The sequence below is a fragment of the Asparagus officinalis genome, chromosome 2 (genome assembly GCF_001876935.1).
Source record: "Asparagus officinalis chromosome 2, Aspof.V1, whole genome shotgun sequence".
In the NCBI taxonomy this organism is placed as follows: domain Eukaryota; kingdom Viridiplantae; phylum Streptophyta; class Magnoliopsida; order Asparagales; family Asparagaceae; genus Asparagus; species Asparagus officinalis.
This window is the reverse complement of record NC_033795.1, coordinates 10,578,590-10,600,781: the sequence shown is the minus strand read 5'-3', so window position 1 is coordinate 10,600,781 and position 22,192 is coordinate 10,578,590.

Sequence of the window (22,192 nt, the reverse complement as noted above, 5' to 3'; positions counted from 1 at the left end):
GCCCGCACTTGAAGCCGTGTCATCTGATGCGACGGCGGAGCAGGTATCTGAATCAGCATCTGATTCTTCTTCTTCCAGAGAGAGGCCCTTTGGTACTCTTTGGTAGCCCTTCCGGCCGCTGGTTCCGGGCCGCATCCGTGCTATACACCGGGATACCTCAGCGAGCTGTTCTATGCTGAAGTGTGGTGTTGATTCCCCTCGGCCGGTCATGTTGACCGACACTCTTGAATACTCGTCTTTTTGGCGGAGCAATTTCTTCTTGTGGAAATGCCTCGGCTTGGAGAGTCTCTCGAACACCGAGATTCTTCTTGGGGGACTGTTGCAGCGGCATTCCGACAGCACCGTCTTGATGATACTTGCACACGGGCATTGGGACTTCATATCCTGCACATATCTCTTTCGAGATTTACCCACACCCCCAGCTCTGTAGTACAACTCATCAGCTTGATAGCTGGAGCACCCTACAGAGTGTTGGTGGGTGTCCCTTAGTATAACACTCTCATCTTCAGATGAGTGTGCTTCCCCTTGGGAATGCAACACTTGGTTAGTTTTATCAAGAGTGGCCCGTTCAATCTTACGCTTTTGTGAGCGTATGAACTGAACGGGCTCTTTTAATTCGACTCGCAATCCGATGCGGTCGGTGATAGGGGCTTTCCCTTTGTTTTCTTTATTGGGGGGATTAAATCGACCCCCAGTCTGATTTGAAACTTGGGGACCTTTCAATGGTCCCAGTCGTTCTTTGACGGGTACTCTACCTCGATTCGCCGGTAAGGGACCGAGGTGACCTGTCAAAGGAACCTGGGATCTTGAATGATCCCCTTTCTTACTTGGCGCCGTTGAAGGTGCCGGGATAGTAGAAACATGACCTGATTTGGAGGAGCTTTGGGCGATGGTTTCACCCTTCTTTGCTGGAAGTGTTGGTTTCGATTTGGGAACCCACACCCGTTTGCTTGTGGTCGGCGCTTTGACCGCCGTTTCTTGCTGCATTTCTTCCGCCTTCTTTAGGAGGAGTCGGGCATGCGCAAGTAAAGCACGGCGCTTCTTGATTCGCTCCTCGAGCGTGGAGCGGTTCCTCTTGACACGGATCCACTCACTCGCTTCTGTTTTGGAGGGGAGGTTGATTGCTTGCCGTTGCTCTTGTCGCTGCCTTGACTTCAAGTCCTCTGCATAGCGCACTCCATCTTTTGACTCCCTGGCCTTGGCGAGTTGTTGAGCAAGGCGTTGACGACGCCTTTGGAGTGCCCTTTTGGACAGAATCGGAGTTGCATCATCCATCGCCTTTGAGGTTGATGGGAGAGCTGGATTTGCTGTCTTGACCATGCTGAGCAACATGGGGACGTTGCGTGGTGCAAAGGCAGCGGAGGGCTCTTGGTTCTTTGAGTTGGAAGTCCCACGAACGTTCTTGGAAGCGGATGTCTTCTTGCGCCGGTTCGGGGAGGCAGATCTGGAGGAGGAAGAGGAGAGGTATTCTTCGAACTTCTTCTGGTCGAACTCGTATTCGACCTCTTCATTCACCCGGATCTTGAAGGCCGGTTGCGTCACGACGATCTCGGGGGCGAGATCGTTGGCTCCCACTGTGGTCGCCAGCTTGTTTTCGGTAAAAGTCGCTGTTTTCATTGATATTCTCTTTTTGAGATCTGTTACAACTTCAAGCGTTACAACAGAATAAAATGAAAACAAAAGATATTACAACTTAAACGAAAATAAACACGAGGTCCCGGTTTGGTGCGGTCTCGCTTGCGTGGGTTGTTGGCCTGTGACGGGGATGTTGATATCCGTGGACCGCCGACTCTTCAAGATCTCTTTTCCGGTATAATCCGGCAGAGTTTCGTCTATCCGCGAAGGGATATAGAAACAGAACCCCGTCGATCCGCGTGAGATCTCAGAGGTGTAAAGCTTATGTCTCGGCTAAAACGAGGCACTAGCTCTCCTTTGTATCACCGCTAAGGGCAACACTAAGGGAAAAGAAGGGGGGTGAATGAAGGGCTGATGAAGAAATCCTTACTCCTCAATCCGGCAGGGCTTCGCCGCTCTCTTAGAAAACCCCGACTCCTTCCTCCGGCAGGGCTTCGCCGCTCCTCTCTGGAATTTCAGATCTCAAAGGCTAAAGCTCTAGATCTGAAATTTCTCTCCCAAAACCAAGGCCAAGAGAATGGAGGCCCTAGGGGCCTATTTATAGGAAAAGGAGAGGGGTAGGGGGCTGGTTGAGGACACCCCCTAGGGGGGTGTCTCGGCTCCAAAACCGAGACACCCCTTGGGGTGTCTCGGCCATGGCCGAGACACCCCCCATGGGGTGTCTCGGCCAAGGCCGAGACACCCCCAATTGGTAAGATAGAGTCATTGCCTTATAAAGGGCGAGACGATTTGGCCACATTGCGCATTTATAAGATAGGGTATATCGACAATATATCCCTGCCTTATAAAGCACAATGCAGCGTCAAAACGCCCCCTTTATTATGAGATGTGGTTTTGACCAAGCAAAACCCATCTTTAAAGCGTCGATCCTCACCAAGGAGAATCAAGGCTTTTCCCGATCGCCTCACCAAGGAGAGCAAAATGGGGTAAAAGGACTAATTTGCAAATTCTCAGAAGAAGAGGGTTAATTTGCAAAATTTCCATAAAGCGTCGATCCTCACCAAGGAGAACCAAGGCCTTTCCCGGTTGCCTCACCAAGGAGAACAACGGGGGGTAAAATGGACTAATTTGCAAATATCCAGAAAAAAGAGGACTAATTTGTAAATTTTCGAAAAAGGTCAAAAAATTGCTCACCAGCATATGAGGGAGGCGCGCCATCAACCGATGCAGCAGGAAAACGACCTCTCGATACTCGCGACATAATGGCCTACAGAAAAAGAATTCAAGAGGTCAGATCTAGAAATAAAAATCACTTTTTTATCCCCTAAAAAGGCGAGCTTGAGGCATCAAATCACACCCTCAACCCTTATATGCGATCCCGCGACTCCATACACTAGATCAAACATGAAATAGATCAAGATTGCGGAGGATTTACCTGAAGAGAAGCCCAAAATCCAATAAAGGCGAGACCTTTAAGGAAACCTGAACCACGCGCTCGAGGGGCCTGAGAGAAACTTTTTATTTGGAGTTTTTGGGGAATTTCTCAGTCCAAGATCCAAAGGAAGGCTAGATCTAATACGGATCTGAAGTTTAGAGGGAGAAAAGAGACTCGAGGGAAGAGAAACTCAGAAAAGAGGACAAAGGGGGGGCCGGCCCTAGGGTAAAGAAAAAGAAAAGAAAAAGACCCCCTTTATATAAGGTGGACCGGGTTGAACCAAACCGAACCGAACCGGACCGGACCCAGTTCGAACCAAAATCCAAATTGAAGCCGAACCGAGCATCGAAACGACTTCAAATCGAGCGACGGTTCAGTCCATCATTCACTCACCCCTCTCCCATTTGTTCGGAGGAGTTGGAGGATTTTTTGAGCCGATTTACTGCCTTTTTTGGCTCATTTTAAGCCGGTTCAGCGCATTTGGACACAGAAACACTCCGAAAAGTATACGAGTATAAACTGCTTCTTAATACTCCAATAAGGTATATGAGTATAAACTATTCCCTATTTTTGGTTTGAGAAGTTCCTGGAGAATATTGTTTATAAATATTCTTAAGGATAACTCAACCACACTACGCCGGACAACGCGTTGTGCATAAAGACTCGACGCCACAATCAATGGTCAGCTCAAAGGAATCGACTTCAAGTTCAGAAAATTCCGACAAACGGTCAGACAATAAATGCAGCACCGGAACTCTTACAGACTTTCGACAAAGCACCGAAAAGCCTGGAGAATTGAAGGAGTCAAGAACAGAAGCCATTCCGAGGTCCCGTTATACCGACTGAAGGTAGGGACAATCATATCCAAAGTATCCCAGACTCTTCTATAAAAGAACGAGACTGAAATACTTTGGAGGGGGTATCTGTAGGCATATAAAATTGCTTATAGGTCCCCTAGCATAGCTCGGCACAAACCGACGAGCCAACGAGGCGACGAGATCGACGAATCGCACGGAAGCGACGGAATGAATCCACCCGCGTGCAGAATCAAGCTAATGAGTTGAGGAATCAACGAGTCATCCAACCGAGAGCGGACTCGGACGAATCACGATCGAATCAAGATCAATTTCGGACTCGAACTCAGAAGCGGATTTACTGCCAAATCAGGAATCCAACTTACTGCCAAATCAGATCATCAAATCAGAGTCTCAGATCAACCGAAACACGGACAAACGAGACAACGGAAAACGACTCAAAAAAGTCGGAAAACACCGCCCGCGGGGGCTCGGCCAAAGCCGAGCCACCCCAAGGTGGCTCGGCCTCAGCCGAGCCACCTTGAGGTGGCTCGGTGGCCGAGCCACCTCAAGGTGGCTTGGCCATGAGCCGAGCCACCTCAAGGTGGCTAGGCACAGTGCCGGCCACCCCGAGGTGGCCGACAGTGGCCCGAGGTGGCCGACAGTGGCCAGAGGTGGCCGACATTTCTCTTTTTGCGGCCACTGTCCTGAGAGCCTATAGGCTCGGCCATGAGCCGAGCCACCCCAAGGTGGCTAGGCACAGTGTCGGCCACCCCGAGGTGGCCGACAGTGGCCCGAGGTGGCCGACAGTGGCCAGAGGTGGCCGACAATTCTCTTTTTGCAGCCACTGTCCTGAGAGCCTATAAATAGGCCTAGAGATGTTCATTTTCGGAGGTCGAACTTTCAAGAGCCGAAACTCTGCCGGATTGAAGAGTGAACTCGGAGCTTGAAGACCAGAAGACTTGCACCATTCAGATCTGATCCTCGGCGACCATCCACGTCAGAAAAGGCAGGATCTCGAGAGGAAGAAAGAACAGATCTGAGATCTACACGAGGCTACACTCCAGATCTAAGCTTGGTCTTAGATCTCGAGATCCAAGCGATTATTCCCTTGGTGGATTAATCCCTCTCGGCTATTATTCCCTTCGTGGAATAATACCCGCATACTCGTGTAGATCCGACCGGATCTAGATCGCGCGGTGGTCCACGGATTAACCCCGGCGCAGGCAAAGAACCCACCAAAGCGAGCGACCGCAAAACAGGAGCTCGTGATTTGTTCACTGAGGAGAGTTGTAATTTTTCTTTATTTTCTTTGATTTAATTGTAACCGGATCTATAAAAGACCGGATCTTTTGTAACTCGAAAAGTTGTAACTAAAGATGACAATTATCTCATTAATGAAGAAAGCAACGGTTTTCCACGCGAACAGTAACGTCCTTGTCTGACGAGTACGTTTTCTTTTGGGAATTCAACGCTTTGTTAGCGTCTTTAGGAGTCGCATGTCTGAGGCTATGTTTTTGCAAATGTTGGCCTTCAACAGGCTTCTGGACTTCAACACGCAATCCAATGCGGTCATTTACAGGGGTTTTCCCGTCATACGTTCTCCTCCACTACTTAGGAGGACGACTACGACCTCTAGCCTGAATAACCACTCGAGATCCGTTCAATGGTCCTAAGCACTCTTTGACATAAGCTTTACCTCGATCACTGTGTGAAGGGCCAAGGTGATCTGTGATCTTTATCTTAAAACAAGACAAATCCACACTGTCAGGGATCTCCACCGGAGGTGCGAAACTTGATAGAATCGAAGGAATAGGTGCAGAACATTTTCTGTCTTGACCCTGATGCAGGTCAAACTTGAGTAACCCGCAGGTTGGAGGGTTAGCCTAAGTAACCCGCGGGCTGGAGGGTCGGATCTGGGTGAGCCACAAGATGGAGGATCGGATCTGGGTGTCTCGTGAGCTGGAGGTGTAGATCTGGATGACCCGCGAGCTAGAGGGTCGGATCTGGGTGACACGCGAGTTGGAGGGTCGGATCTGGGTGACCCGCAAGCTGGAGGGTCGGATCTGGGTGACCCACGGGCTGGAGGGTTGGATTTTAGTGTCCCGTGAGCTAGAGGGTTGGATCTGAGTGACCCGCGTTTTTTGATCTTTTCCACTTCTTCATTCTATAATTTTTTGGCTTCTTGCACAAGAATTCTCACATGTGCAAGCAATGCGCGGTGTTTCTGAATCCGCTCTTGAAGAGTCGATCGGGTCCTTTTGATGCGGATTCATTCGTTCTTCACTGGTTTGAAGGAGGAGGGGTTGTCCACTAGCTATTGTGGAGGTTGGCGCCTCCTGGACTTCAGGTCCGCTTCATAGAGGATTCCATCAACTAGCACCAAGGCTTTGGCCAGCTGTTGTGTGAGGCGTTAGCATCGCCTCTGATGTGCTCTCTTTGATAGAGTGGGCACATCATCAACAGTCAACCCTTTGCTCAAGGGGTTCAGATCCGTGATTTCAGCCTCATCGGATGCCGGCTGGGTGTTGTGAGCTACAAGTGCAGCGGTGGTGGGAAGATCTTCTTCTTGGGCTTCTAAAACTGAAGTCTAATGAGTCTTCTTGGAGAAGGCCTTCCTGCACCTGCGAGGGGAGGCCGATCTGGGGGAAGAGAACAAGTATTCCTCATACTTCTACTGGTCAAACTCATATTCGACCTATGTTTCAACCGGGATGAGAATCCAAGGTTGCGACACGTCAGCCTTCGCAGAAAGGCTGTCAACTCCCACTGTGGTCGCCAGTTTGTTTTCCTTGAAAGTCACCTTCATCATTGATTTCATTAAAACTTCAATCATTTACAAATGAATTCAAATAACGAAAATAAAAATTACAACTCTCTTTAAAATAAACACAAGAATCGTTTATCGGCTCTTACTTGCATGGGTGTCTTCGCCTGTGCTGGGGATGTCGATATCCGTGGACGACCGTGGATCATATCCGGTTGTCAGAAAATTGATAGAGCTCCTACTTTACCAAGTAAGTATTTGCTTGAAGTGCTAAAATCGACCAAACGAAATCAGTAGCTCTTTTCAAGATTAAGACAAAGCCTAATCTCAAGGAACGGACGGGGGGGGGATACGGGTGCAGATCCTTCGAAAGCCTTCCTCTTTATGCTGAAGTTTGTCGGGATCTCGTTGACCTTCACTGAAATTTCATACTCTTTGACTCCTCAATCCAGCAGTACCTCGTCCTCTTGATAAAATTCTAGATCTGCAAAATGGAGGCCTTGGGCTGATATTTATAGGCCTCGAGTGCGGTTATTTGGATGAGAATGAGTGATTTAACCTTATCTTCAGTTAACAACAGCCTAACCCTGTTTGTGGATGATATCAAGTTAGTTAGAAACCCCTGAAACAGAAAAATCCTGCGAAAACTGCTTTAAAACCGTCAAAAACATGTTTCGGGCTCTGAACTGCACGACAGACTCTGCTAACTTGCGGGGTGCGCGAGTCAGCAAGGTCTAACCCGCGCTTGCATGGGTCGGACAGATCCGACCAGCGCATGCGTTGGTCGGACTAATCCGACCTGTGCTTGCACGGGTATGATACAGCCTGTGCCATCCCGTGCTGGCATGGGTCAGCTTGTGTCGTCCCTTGCTGGCGTGGGTCCATCATCACCACCAAGTTCTGCGTTTGCCGGGAGTTGTACTTTTCGTTACTTCATGTATTTGGTCGACTCATTGACTTGTACGCTTCGTTGCGGGACTGACCATCAAACGCGTCGACTACTTAGAGCTGCACGTGTTGGTTGATATGCACGTGTTGGTTGATGTGCATGTGTTGACTGAGGCACGCGAGCTGATTGACGTGTGCGTGTTGACAGACGCACACGAGCTGATTGATGGGTGCGTGTTGACCGACACGCGTGTGTTGACCGACGCGCACGAATTATTTGGCACGCGCGTGTTGACCGACACACGCGAGCTGATTGACACATGCGTGTTGACCGACTCGCACAAGCTAGTTGATCTACGCGTGTTGACCAACGCACACAAACTGATTGGCGTGCGCGTGTTGACCGATGTGCACGAATTAGGTTGTTTTGCATGTTTAACCATAGATCTATGTGTTCATGTAATTCATCTTGTTCAAACAAACTCCTAGTTTTATTTATATAATTTGATAAAAACCTAAGTTTTTGATGAAAATACAAGAGAAGAACAAACTGTGCATTTTCGACATGTTTAGTTGACTGTTGCTATTAGTCAACTGACGGGAGGTCATCAGTCGACTGATGTTCAGTCGACTAAAGTTGTTTTGCAGTGTTTGCCCTGTTGTTTTGTGAATGACCCTATTAGTCAACTAATGAGATTGTCGGTCGACTAATCAAGTCAGTTTTTGTGATATTAAACCTTTTTCTTATGTGTTCATTTGGTGAGCATTTTTATGCGAGACATGAGTTGATATTCATGCATAGTTCGAAGAGTACACGTACGGCGATCGAGTACACATGATAGCGTTGTTTAGGGTATCCAAATAGGTTACAATCATTAAGAGTAATAGCTATTATTATATATATTATAATTATGATCGGTTGGGTGGGGTTAGTCATATCCCGTAATGAGACCGCGGATGGACGCCCCTAGTTTTAATAAGGCTGCAGTCCAAGGAGAAACTAAGAATGTCAAACCTGTCAAGCACTAAAAACCATGCTACAACATGGTTCACCATCATAGTCACTACCTATCTAGTAGAATCAACAATAGGTGTAGGTACAAAACAGGTAAAAGAGAGTATACAAAAAGGAAACTAAACAACAGATACTCAGAAGAATAATCACTACCACTGATATAAATAGATAAGTCTCTAAATAGGTAATATCTGAACTGAATACAAATGTCTCAATATAAGAATCAAATGAAATGATATTAAGGCACATTGCCTATACAAAACTAGAATAAAAACTCAAATGTTTCATAAATATATCTATTATGGAGTTCTGACATAAACTACTAGTAAAAATTAAAAATGGTAACTAGAACAACTCCATCAAGCTACGGCTCTCCGTGCACCTGGCTCGTTACCAGAAAGTGTGGAAACAACGAGCATCAAAGCGCTATAGCGAGTAACATCTCAACCAACCCCAGGGGAAAGAGCTAGAAGGATAAGAAAATATCTGATAATACATATAGATAGCCAAACATCGACTATAAAAATAAAATAGAGGTTTGATGTTTAGAAATTTACAACATGAGCATAGGTACGCCTCCCTTAGCTCAAATTGTAAATAGCTAAATACCAAATTCAAAAGCTACAACATGGAGTAATAACTCTATCTCCAACAAAAATATCAATGACCTGTCATATGTCAATTACATACCCAACTCGTGGTCTACAATAAATAAATATCCAAACTATGATCTGCAATAGCTTAAATTCCAACATGAGGATTGTAGTGGATTATAATCCAACACGAGGACTTTGATGATTATAGTCCAACACGAGGACTTTAATAGTTTATAGTCCAACACGAGGACTTGATAGCTTATAGTCCTACATGAGGACTGTAATATGCAAATAGTGTTAGAAAACAAATATATACTATTCACCCTCATGCTCCGGTGAATAAATCTAAGAGTCATGTCTGAAGTCAACTCATGTATATTAATCTTAGTGTATAACAAACCCATATAACCCAGATATTTTGTCAGCCACACAAACCTAAGCTCAACAGGACAAAAGCAGGAAAAAAATCCCCCAGCGGTCGACTGCCCGCGGTCGATCGCCACTGGAGCAGAAGCTTACTGCTTCTTTGCACGACAAGCGGTCGATCGCCACGGTCGACCGCGTAAAAGCAGAAACCCTAGTTTAGGTTTCTATTCTATGTGGTTTGATCCAAAAAATTTTGTGCGATGTTTATATACATTATCAATCCTTCATAAGTGATTTACCATAACCAGAATATGTGAATTTCAGTCTAATCACTATAGATAAAACGAATCAAATCTTAAACATGTAAATTTCATGTCAAAATCTTCAAAAACAAAAATCTTTCTTACAAAACTCTTGTTAGAAATAAACTTAGATCTAGATCTGTATTAAGAATTTCGTGGGTGAGCTTTATTAACTAAAAACACATTCTCATTGCAAAAATACAACATATAGATCTATTTTTATACATAATCTAGTTTGTTAGGCTCACAAATCATATGAAAAACATTATTAAAACATTTAAAAACATGGGTATAGGGTTGGGTGAGATGAAACTCGCCTGAGGGATGATGAGAAACTCCAAAAAAAACTAGAAAAATATCCTCCTACGCTAAAAATCACTGAATCCCTCTCAAACTCTTCGAAATCCGTCAAAATCACTAAGGAGAAGGGGTTAGGGTTTACAAGAGGGAAGGAGGAGACTGCTAGGGTTTTCTGTGGTAAAGAAGAAGCTCTCACGAATATAATGTTATATATATGGGCCCACAAACCCGGCCCAATACCCAATAAGACTCGAAGTAGGAAAAACTAGCAAAACTACGTATGGTCGACCGTCATGGTCGACCGCGCAAGAGATAGAAGCTTTCTTCTTCTGCTGCACGCCCGGCGGTTGACCTCCACGGTCAACCGCGCAGGAAATTTTCTGTTGGTGCATGTTGTTTGTGTGCTGGTCTTATCACTCGATCTTTCTCATATAAATATACTCGTTTGATCCCAAACACTTGTTATCACATTCATCGATGATATAATCATATATTTCAAAAAAAAATTCATTCACTATATTTTACGGGGTTTTACATTCTTCCCCCCTTAAAAGAATTTCACCCTTAAAATTCTGAAATCGTATCTTAAAAATTAATAATACGAGAAAAGCATATCAGGAGTAGTCATTCCCACATACACCTCCCATAGCATTAATTTTCAGATATGAACATAGTAATATCTAAAGTTAACAGTCTAAAATGCGAATATTCATGCCTTAATCCCTAACAAAATGGAATTAGTACATTGGGCAAAAAATCCAAACAAGGAACCCCTATATATATACCATGTATCCTAAATGATTAAGGATTAAGTGAAAATACCCCCATTCTAGTGTTAAAGATAAATATGACTATCCAAAATTTATCATAAAACATAAAAAAACATAATCCAAAAAATTTACTTGCTCAAACAGATGTGGGTAGTCATGACGTATATCCTTCTCATGCTCCCAAGAAATCTCTTCAGATCCTCTCCGGTTCCATTAAACTTTCACCAAAAGAATCACCTTGTTTCTAAGTTTCTTATTTTCTCTAGAAAGTATACAAACTGGGATCTCTATCATAATCAAATCGTCCTGAAGCTCAATCTCTGGAGCATCCAATACTCGTTGTCCTTCCTCGTTATGTAAGTGCTTCTTGAGCATAGAAATATGAAACATGTCGTGCACACCAGACATCGATGCTGGAAGGTCTAGTCTTTATGAAACAGTCCTAATACGCTCCACAATCTGAAAAGGGCCAATATATCTCAGAGCAAGCTTCCCCCGCCTACCAAATCACTGCACCCTCTTCATCGGCGATACCTTCAGCATGACAAAATCTCCCACCTGAAACTCCAAAGGTCGTCGTCTGTGATCGCATAACTCTTCTGCCGATTCTGAGTGGTTAAAATATGCTCCCTAATCAATGCTACCTTTTCGGTAGTCTGCCTCACATGCTCTGGTCTAAGAAACAAACTATCCTCTGGCTCTGCCCAACATATAGGGGATCTACAGGGCCTCCCGTACAAAGCCTCATATAGAGCCATACCAATCGTTGCTTTATAACTATTTTTATAAGCAAACTCTATCAATGGAATATGATCCTCCCAGCTACCTTGAAAGTCAATCATACAATCTCGCAGCATGTCCTCCAACACCTGGTTCACTCTCTTTATCTGACCGAGGGTGAAAAACACTGGTGTGTAATAATCTGCTGCCAAATGAATCCTAGAAACTCCTCCAAAAGTGTGAGGTAAAAACTGAGTCTCGATCTGATACAATCGTGTTTGGAACCCCGTGAAGTTGAACTATCTCTCGGATGAATATCCTCACATATGTCTCGGTGGTGTAAGTAATCCTCATTGGAATAAAATATGCTGACTTCGTCAATCGATCCACGATCACCCAAATTGAGTCGTTCCCCCTCTTCGACTTCGACAGCCCTATAATGAAGTCCATAGAAATGTCTGCCCACTTCAATTCTGGAATGGGTAGAGGCTGAAGTAAGAATAGTTCAATCTTAGTTTTATTTGCATATGAACTTCCTTACTTCGCATTGCCTTATGATATTATGATAGGATTTGTTTATGTGTGCTAGCTTAGTTGTATTTTCCTTCTACACTAGATAAGGTTCTTGTTTCTTCCGTTATTGCCTTATCACTCTTTGACTCTAGATCTTTACATTATTTCTTGTCTCGTCGATTTGCGAGTACCAACTCTCATTCCATATCTCTGTCCTTAGGTTTTTTTGATTCCGAGGGCGGAATTTGTTTTAAGGGGGGTAGAATGTAAGTATCATAAATTTTGATACTAGTTAAAATAACTTTTTGGTATTTTAAAATATTTAATTATTATTTTTAAAAGAGTATTTGTATTTTTCTTGATTTTCTACATTTTTTCTATCATTTAAAAATCTGATTATATATTTATTTAAATGATTTTGATATTTATAAATTTATTTTGTACGGTAAAAATTTGTGGAATTAATTTGTTGTATTATCAGTACTATTACGTATTATTTTAAATAATATGTTGTGCTATTAATATTATCAGTACTATTACGTTTTTAATTGTAGATAATTACTCTGTAATTATTTTGATATTTAAATATTAGTAATTATTTATTTTAATTAATTTTTGTTTAATTCCCTAAACCCTAATTATATATATACATATATATAAATAACCCTCTCCTCTCTCTCTTCTCTATGCTTTAACAGCCGCCGCTCACCCTCGTTTTTTTCTCTCTCTTCCTCTCTCTCTTCGCCAAAACACCGTGCTGTTCACACTTCGCTGGCTGGCTGACAGCTCTTCAATTCTTCTGAGTCGACCCCGACCTGCCAACTGCCGGGCACCCCCGACCCCTCTCTCTTGTCGCTCCTCGTATCACCCCTCAAAACGTAGCCTCTCACACCTACAAGCCAACCTCCAGTGCCAACTCCCCAGCCTCCGACACAGCCACCCCTCTGCCTCTGCTATGCTTTGCTGCGACCCATCATCACCGCCGTCAAAGCCCGCTACCACCGCCTCACAACCGAGCTCCGCTCTCCGCCGCTCAGATTCTCCCCCTGCCCTCGTCGTGGCCCCGCCACCCGACACCGCCTCCTCAGTACCCCTTTGCCGCCCATACCTTCAGAGCCTTATCTGCCTCCCCTCTCTCCCCTGACGCTGATCGTCGCCCTGAGCCAACAATAGACCTCGCGCCTCCTCACTTCGATGAGCTCCATGCTCGCAGCCACGTGCCTCCCCCATGCAGCCACCTCATGCTCCCTCTGTACGTTTGCCACTACCCCGATATCACCCATATCCACTGCTCGTGTCGCTGCCCCATCACTGAATAGCCCCTCACTGGAGTTCCATCGATGCCACGCTCCACCGCATCAGATTCAACCGCACCACCGACGTCGATTTATTCGACGCGCCGAGGTAAGATCTCATTGCTTGATTAGTAACTCTTTTATAATTATTATTACTAATTATCTTAGTTAGATATTTATTGTGATTAATATCATTATTGTGGTTAATATGCATTTTTGAATATCTGCGTGGAATAATGATGTGTATCACTAGTTTATGTCTAAAAATTAACGAGCACGAAATGATAAACGTATGTGTTGTAAATAGATTTTATGAGACATTAATAATTTTTTTATATTTATATCTAAATATTCACAGACATGAAATGACAAGTTAGGTATTAAAATTAGATTTTTTGAACTATTATTGAAAAAGAAATAAATTAAAGGTAATTTATAAAATAGGGAAATGATACTTTTCATGAAGAAAAGAATTAATATAAATATTACATAAATATTTTTGTTTAGTTATAATGAGAAATAGTTTTAATGAATAATTTTGGAAAAATAATATTTATTATTTATGATAGTATAACTGATCATCGTAGAGCGCGACATTGCATGTGCAAAACAACATCGGTTTCTAGTTTTTTTTACCACCTTGTTATATTAGAGGATATTTAATTTCGATTAACTTACATAAGAATTTTGGATATCCTAGTACTAAGATAATAATGAAGTCCCCTTATGTATGCATTTATGCTGTAGTAGACTGTTCATGCATTTTATGTTTCATTATAGTTCTTATTCATGCTTCATAAACTTGTTTAATCTTGTTCAACATGTCGTGTTATTACTCATTATCTTTGATGTGTTGATAACCTTAACAGTTCATGACTTAGTGGCCTTGTGCATCATGAACAGACTTAGTGACATAGGTGAGTGTGTTGACTGAGTTAGGTGGTGAACCCGAGTTTAATAGGGATTATGATTGTTGACTTAGAAAATGAGAAGAGTTACGATGGGAAAGTCTTGGTTAAGGTGATCGAATGTGATTGTTGATTATTTCTAGGCTCGCACCTGTGAAATTCCTGTGTAGAACTGGGGTGGGTCTGAGGGGAAGTTATATTGTGATTGTTGATTATTTCCAGTCTAACACCAGTAAAATTCCTGTGTAGCACTGGGGTGGGTCTGAGGAGCAGTGATATTGTGATTATTGATGTATTTCCAAGCTCACACCCGTGAAATTCTTGTGTAGCACTGGGGTGGGTATGAGGAGCATTGATATTATGATTGTTGATTATTTCCAGGCTCACACCAGTGAAATTCTTGTATAGCACTTGGGGGGGGGTCTGAGGGGGGCAGTGAAACGTTGTGTGTAGATGATTTGTGAAAACCGGTTATCCGAGAATATGAGCTTCGACTCTATGTGAGAGATAGACCAGTGACCTGTTATAGGATGGTTAGCTACATGACCTTGTTTTTTGAATGTTTATGGGTTCTTGTGAGATGTGGACCAGTTATATTTTATTTCATACCTAGATCAGGATTAATATTTAATTATCTACAAATTGAGACATATGTTATATACATGAGGGTTTCCTTGTTTGGATTATTTTGTTCAATGTACTACGTCTTGAGTTGTAGATTTTTAAGTATTAATTTTATCTAGAGGTAAGTCCTTATTACTCGAATGATTATAGATTCTTTTGATCGTTATACTCTAGTGATGGAATGCATCTAGATTGTTAGTATTCCACCTGCATGTTTCTATTTATTATTATCGTTATTGCATTGGTCATTCGACCATTCCTATTCTCTCTGTGGGACCTTGCCGTGTGTCTTACACGCTGACGTATACCTATTTTCTCTGGTGTACGTCAGATTTAGGAGACGGACAGCCTTAGTTAGGAATCGTACAAGAGCCAGAGGATTCTCAACAGGAGTGCCTTGCAGACGGAGTAGAAGGACAAGTTGAAGAGTAGTGGTTTTCTTCCGTAGTAGTAGTTGGACAATAAAACTCTTTTACAGTATTTTTTTAGTTTGATAATAGGTTTAGTTATTTTATTAGTATTTTCCTTTTATTATGAACTATGTATTTTTATTCCTAGTTGGACCGTTTTTATAATAAGGGTATGTTTGACCCATATTTTTATGTCTGTGATGATTTACCATTGATGATTTGTTTATTTCTTATTTTGGATTGTCTTTATATTCTTGCTATTGTAATCGGAGACCTGTGATTAAGATTTATGTATTTGACGCTTAGCGTATTGGATTGAGAAGAATAAGAAAAAAAAGAAGGTAGTGTATATTTCTTCTCAATCTAATACGTCACGGGCTTGTTCACATCCCGATTCCCCGGTATTTTGGGAAGCGGGGTGTGACATGCATAAAAGAGACAATTTAAACAAAAAGAATAAAAATAAGAGCGTCAGAGCGCAACAGCAAGATCACCTCCATCCGTCCCCAGGAGAAGGGCTGTTAGATGAAGTGGAGGCTCTACCTATTAAGCATAATCTATCTAAAATCATTTTTTCCGTATCTAATAGAATTAATATTTAGATACCTACAAACGAGACGTAGTACGTCAAGCGAAATAATCCAAGCAAGAAAACCCTCATGTATATACCATATGTCTCAAGTTGTAGATACCTAAACATTAACACCAAACTAAAGATAAACAATCTAAAGAAACAAATAATTAGAAATCCACAACACGAGACTGGTACATCGAGCGAAATAATTCAAACAAAGAAACCCTCATGTATATACCATATGTCTCAAGTTGTGAATCGTTAATCATTGATACTAACTAAGAAGTAAAAGAGAAGTAATACATGAGAGTAGGCTACAACTCCAAACCTCAAACATAATGAGCAAATGTTACAATTTTGGACTACCCTCGAGTAGTGGCACAGTCATAAGGAAAATATCATCCAAAATAAACGTATCCATAGATCATGCCATGTATGCCAAAAGTATCTGGATTATACCCTACTCTCGGGTAATCTAACATGGGAGCAAAACTACATCTGTGTATGTATATATATATATCTCTACATAAAATAACAATACTCTTGTAAGGTACAACACAATATCATATGGAAATAACATCCTTACTCAATCGTTATGCGGCAATAGGTATATCCCTCTATTCAGGATGATGCATCCAGATGATCGTACAACGGAGCGTAGGCATACCTGGCTAATTCGAAAAACCCTGATCATCTTCGAGTATTGCTACAACTGCGATCTTATTGTGGGAAAACACCCAAAACTCCTGGCGTGGTACAACCGCGGTCTCATTGTTGGAAAACGTCCATCACCGAGCATCCATAACTAATGAATTATGCATTATCATGTGTTATACCAACACTATCAATTCTAAACATGTGATACGACTCAAACAGAATGTGTATTCAACACCCACGCACGTATCTCAACGTGCGGATCCACAACTCGTGTTTACGACTACCTCGTGTGTAAAATAATCAACAAGCAGTATATTACAATGCATGTATATCTTTTATTTCAAGCTATACGTGCTACGATGCTATACGTGTATCATCATATGTGTGCTACGATCATGATCCCCTTTGGGTTACTCATATGTGTGCTACGATGCTATACGTGTGTACTCAAGACTGTACGTGTATCATCATGTGGCTCACACCCTACAATCGTATCCAAAATGCAAGCAAACAGCACTCAGGAAACTCAAAAGAGGCAGACCGATCGACCGCCCAAAGGCACTGGTCGACCGAACCAGGAACGTGCACAAACAGAGATTTGTTGGTCGATCGCCCCTAGGGCGTCGGTCGACCGACCAAAGAAAAAATATGCTTTCTAGAGTTTTTGGGTTTTGTTGATTTACGATATTATAACTTGTTCAAAAATAAAACTTTCTTATCACGAAACATATAACAACACTTAATATTTGATAATTACTTATAAAAATTATATTGAACATGATTCAAATTCTTGGGTTAATCTAATTAGGGTTTAACAACCTAATTAACAAAATTCCTTGATTAGAACATAATTTTTTTACATGTTTAACATATGCTTGCTTGTAAAAACCCATAGATCAAATATAAATTTGATTTAAATTCGCTCATATTTCTTATGTTTCGCAAACCTAGGTTTTAAGCATCTCTAATCAACATGTAATCTCAATTAAACATCAAATTAGGGTTTAAACATGACTAGAACATGATTAATAAGTTAAAAACAAAATTTTAAACAACCCTAATGATCATGATCATGTTACTAACTTAAACAACAAGAAAATAAAATAGATCTAACATTGGTTTAAGGTTTAACATCAAAAATCTCATCTTTTTCACATCGGCTTAAGGTTAAACATGTAAAACATTAATTTAAATATCTTAAGTCATTTATTTACTAAGGGTGTAGGTTTTGGTAAAGATGATCTTGCCTTAAAATCATGTGCAAGCCTCTAAAACAAATAGCAAGCAATCCACAAGTGCAAACAACCCGTTCTCCCTTGCCACACGTCGATAATCTTGCCCTCGTGTCGGTATTGTGCTTCACAAAGCTCTCAAAATTCATAAGAAAATAATCTTGGGTTTTTGAGGGGAGAGGGTGGCTGCTAGGGTTTAAAGATATGATAAAAAAGAGAAATTTTTGGGAAAAATATAGGTATTTATAGAAGCAAACCCGAAACAAGCCCGTTTGACCTGAACCAGGAAACCTCGTCTGACTGGGAAAACCAATTTTGGTATTTTGGCTATAACTTTCTCATCTGACCTTAGAATGAGGTGATTTAAGATTTGTTAGGAATCTGTTGAAGAGACCTATAACTTTGGTCATATGAGTTTTCTAGATTCCAAATTCATCATTGTGTAAAACATGTATACTCTTAACTAGTCGTTTTTTCTAGAATTCACTCCGTGCATGCTTTGTGCATTTGCACTCATATATTCACAAATATACATTGAATTGATCTCAAATTAATTTCTATCATACTAAAACATCAAAATATATTGTTTTTCACCATATAAAATTTTTATTTTTATTTTTCACATAATATTTAAATTTTTAGGGTTTTACATTCTTCTTCCCTTAGAAAGAATTTCATCCCCAAAATTCTGCAATCGTATCCTGCAGATTAATAATATCAGAAAAGCATGTTGAGGGAATAATCTAGATAAGGAAACCCTCACATATACATCTCGCACCATTAATCTCCGGATATGAAACATACCTATATCTACATTTAACAATCTAGAATACGAATACTCCCACTTAGCCCCTAACTAAAGGGAACTAGTACGTCTGGCAAAAATTCAAACAAGGAACCCCCCATATATATACCATGTGTTCTAAATAATTAGGAGCTACGTGTTAATATCCCCATTCTAGCGTTAAGTATAAATATGACCATATAGATAATCATGAACACCAAACAAAATCAATCAATTTACCTACTTAAAGAAATGCGGGTAGACACAACGCATATCCTCCTCACACTCCCAAGAAGCCTCCTCAGCTCCTTTTTGGTTCCATTGAACTATAACCAAAGGTATCACTTTTTTCTAAGCCTCTTATCCTCCTTGGCAAGAATATAAATAGGAATCACAATCGTAGTCAAATCATCATGTAGCTTGATCTCTGGTGCGTCTGACACTCGCTGCTGCTCCTCATCGCGTAAATGCTTCTCAATCATCGAAATATGAAAACATCATGTACACTCGACATCGATGCATGAAGTTCTAATCTACAGGAAACAGCTCTAATACGCTCAATATTCTTAAAGGGACCAACATATCTCAGGGCAAGCTTTCCCTGTCTACCAAATCACTGAACGCCCTTCATTGGTGATACTTTCAATATAATTAAGTCTCCAGCCTGGAACTCTAGTGGTCGTCTCCGATGATCTGCATAACTCATTTGTCGACTCTATGCGGTAAGAATGTGCTCTCTAATCAATGTCACCTAATTATGCATAATTCATCTGCATAACTCATTTCCCGACTCTATGCAGTGGTCTGCCTAATTAGCTCCGGCCCAAGAAATAGGCTATCATCTGGCTCTGCCCAACATATAGACGATCTACAAGGTCTCCCGTACAATGCTTCATACGGTACTATCCTGATAGTAGCTTGATAACTATTATTATGTGCAAATTTAATCAATGGGATGTGGTCCTCCCAGCTACCATAAAAATCTATCACACAAGCTCGCAACATATCCTCTAACACCTTATTCACCCTCTCTGTCTGACCATCGGTCTAGGAGTTAAAAACACTACTAAATGACAACTGGCTACCAAAATCATCCTGAATACTCCTCCAGAAATTGGATGTGAAGACTGAGCCTCGATCTGATACGATCGTCTCCGGGACTACATGTAATCGAACGATCTCTTGGATAAAAATTCTCGCATATGTTTCCGCCATATAAGTCGTCCTCACAGGTAAGAAATGTGTCGAGTTCGTCAACCGATCTACTATCACCCAAATAGAATTATTTCCTTTCTTTGTTTTAGGCAATCCTACAATAAAATCCATTGAAATATCTGCTTACTTCTACTCGAGAATGTGTAAAGGCTGTAGGGTCCCTTCAGATCTCTAATGTTCTACCTTAACTTGCTGGAAGGTAAAACACTTAGCCACATACTCTGTAATCTCTCTACGCATGCCACTCTACCAAAAATACCTCCTCAGGTCTTTATACATTTTCATCATGCCTGGATGCACTGTATACCTACTACAATGTGCCTCATATCAAATAGATCTCTCTTCAACTGTAGATTGTTAGGCATAACTAATCGACCCTTCATCCGAAGACCTCTATCTGCTCCAATAGTCTAATTAGCCTTGGGTTCCTTGGAAATCTCCCCCTTACAGGTTTAAATCCAAGAGTCTCCTAGCTGAGCTCCAATCACTCTATCGCTCCAAGATGGTTGTACTGATAAAGCTTCTAAGAAAGCACTGCGTCCCCTAATCTCTAGCCTAAAATCATAATGGTTGAGGGTATAAAGATCTCGATATAATAAACACCTCAAAGCTGCAAGCCCACGACGTTGCTTCTTTCTCAACGCATCTGCTACCACGTTCGCCTTTCCGAGATGGTACTGTATAGTGAACTCGTAATTCTTAATAAACTCTACCCTGTTGCCCTTCTTGTTTTGATGATGTTTAACAAACAATTTACCACTAATGTTGTTTGTCTAATATTTGTGTTTTCTTATTTATTATAGACAAACAACGTAGTTAGAGGATGGATGGAATAGAGCTTCAATGATCATATCCAATAGAGGTTGGCGGAATAGTGGTGTGAAGCCTTGCAATTCAAAGTTAAAGATCAAGTTTAAGCTTCATCCGCGAGATTACCAAGTCAAGCATATTGAAGACCAATAAAGCTTGGGTAAATTAGTTTAGGGCTTATATTATGTATGTTAATACTTCAAGCTCAATATCACACACACACGTTTGGTTTGGTTTATCGTCGTTTTGGATTATAGACTTAACGTCATTATTTTATATCTTTTATCAAGTTTATAAATCTATTGGAAAGTTTTCAAAACTTTGTTTAAACTCATTTTGTCAAGATCAAGCTTTTACAAGTCCATACTTATGTGATTTTGCAAAATAATAAGATTTCACAATTGAGTAATGCAAATTGAAAATTTTATTTTTGTAACATGTTTGTTTTCATGTTTATAAATATTTTTCAAAGTTTCATCAAGTTTGGAATTGATTTGTTATGTTTAATGGAATTTACAAAATCATGTTTTTGTTTGTGCACATGTTCGTGCATGTTTTACAAAACAGATGAGTTTTTATAAATGGGAAGTGATATTCAAGAAATTATTTCTTTGACATGTTTATCTACATGTTTAAAAACTTCCCTCAAAATTTTACTATTTTTGGAGTTGATTTACTGTGCCCAATTGATTTTACAAAATCGCGTATGTCAGCAGTTTTTCAGAAACTGTAAATCTGTGTTCAAACATTTATTTATCTTAACTGGGAAATGATTTTTCAAAAATTCTTTCTTTAGCTTGTTATTCTACATGTCTATAACATTCCCACAAATTTTCATATTTTTTGGATCTGTTTTACTATTTTTAATTAATTTTACAAAACTAAAAAGCAGTTTTACAGTACCAGTGGTCGACCGGTACGGTCGACCGCCAAACTCTCTGGACGTGGTTACTGTAGCACAACGGCTATATTTTCCCGGTCGACCGCCAAACTCTCTGGACGTGGTTACTGTAGCACAACGGCTATATTTTCCAGATTTTGATATTTTGATATATCCGTTATTTTGTCTTTTTGCTTGGTTTTCTTGGGTTTTTGGGCTTGTTTCATGAGCCTATATATACTCCATGCCATCATACTTCTAAGGGGACTCAAGAAATGTTTTAAACAAGTTTAAAGAGTTTTAAACAAGTTTAAAGAGTTTTAAACAATGGTTTAAGTGTGTTTTAGTGTTTGTTTGGTTTGAAGATTATTTTCAAAAGTGGAGGAGATCATCTTCTTGTTTGGGCTCCAATCTCCATCTCTCCATCTTGTCATCTATTGGAGAAGTTTTCTAAACTCTATCTAGCTTTACATTTGCTTAGTTATTTGATTATCATTCTTTAAAGCTAGTTTTTTATATTGAGTTTAGATTTGATTATATTATCTCATTGTTACACACACCCACTTGAGCTTATTGTATTTGCATACATAGTATAGTAGGGTTGTGAGAGATTGTAACATTGAGTTGTGCTTAATTGTGTTCTCATCTATTATAGACAACAAATTTATATTTGTTACATTGTGAGTGGTGTAAGGTTATCGGTGAGCTAGAAAACCGAGTGTGTTGTGAAGTTTTCGGTGAACTAGAAAACTGAGTGTGAGG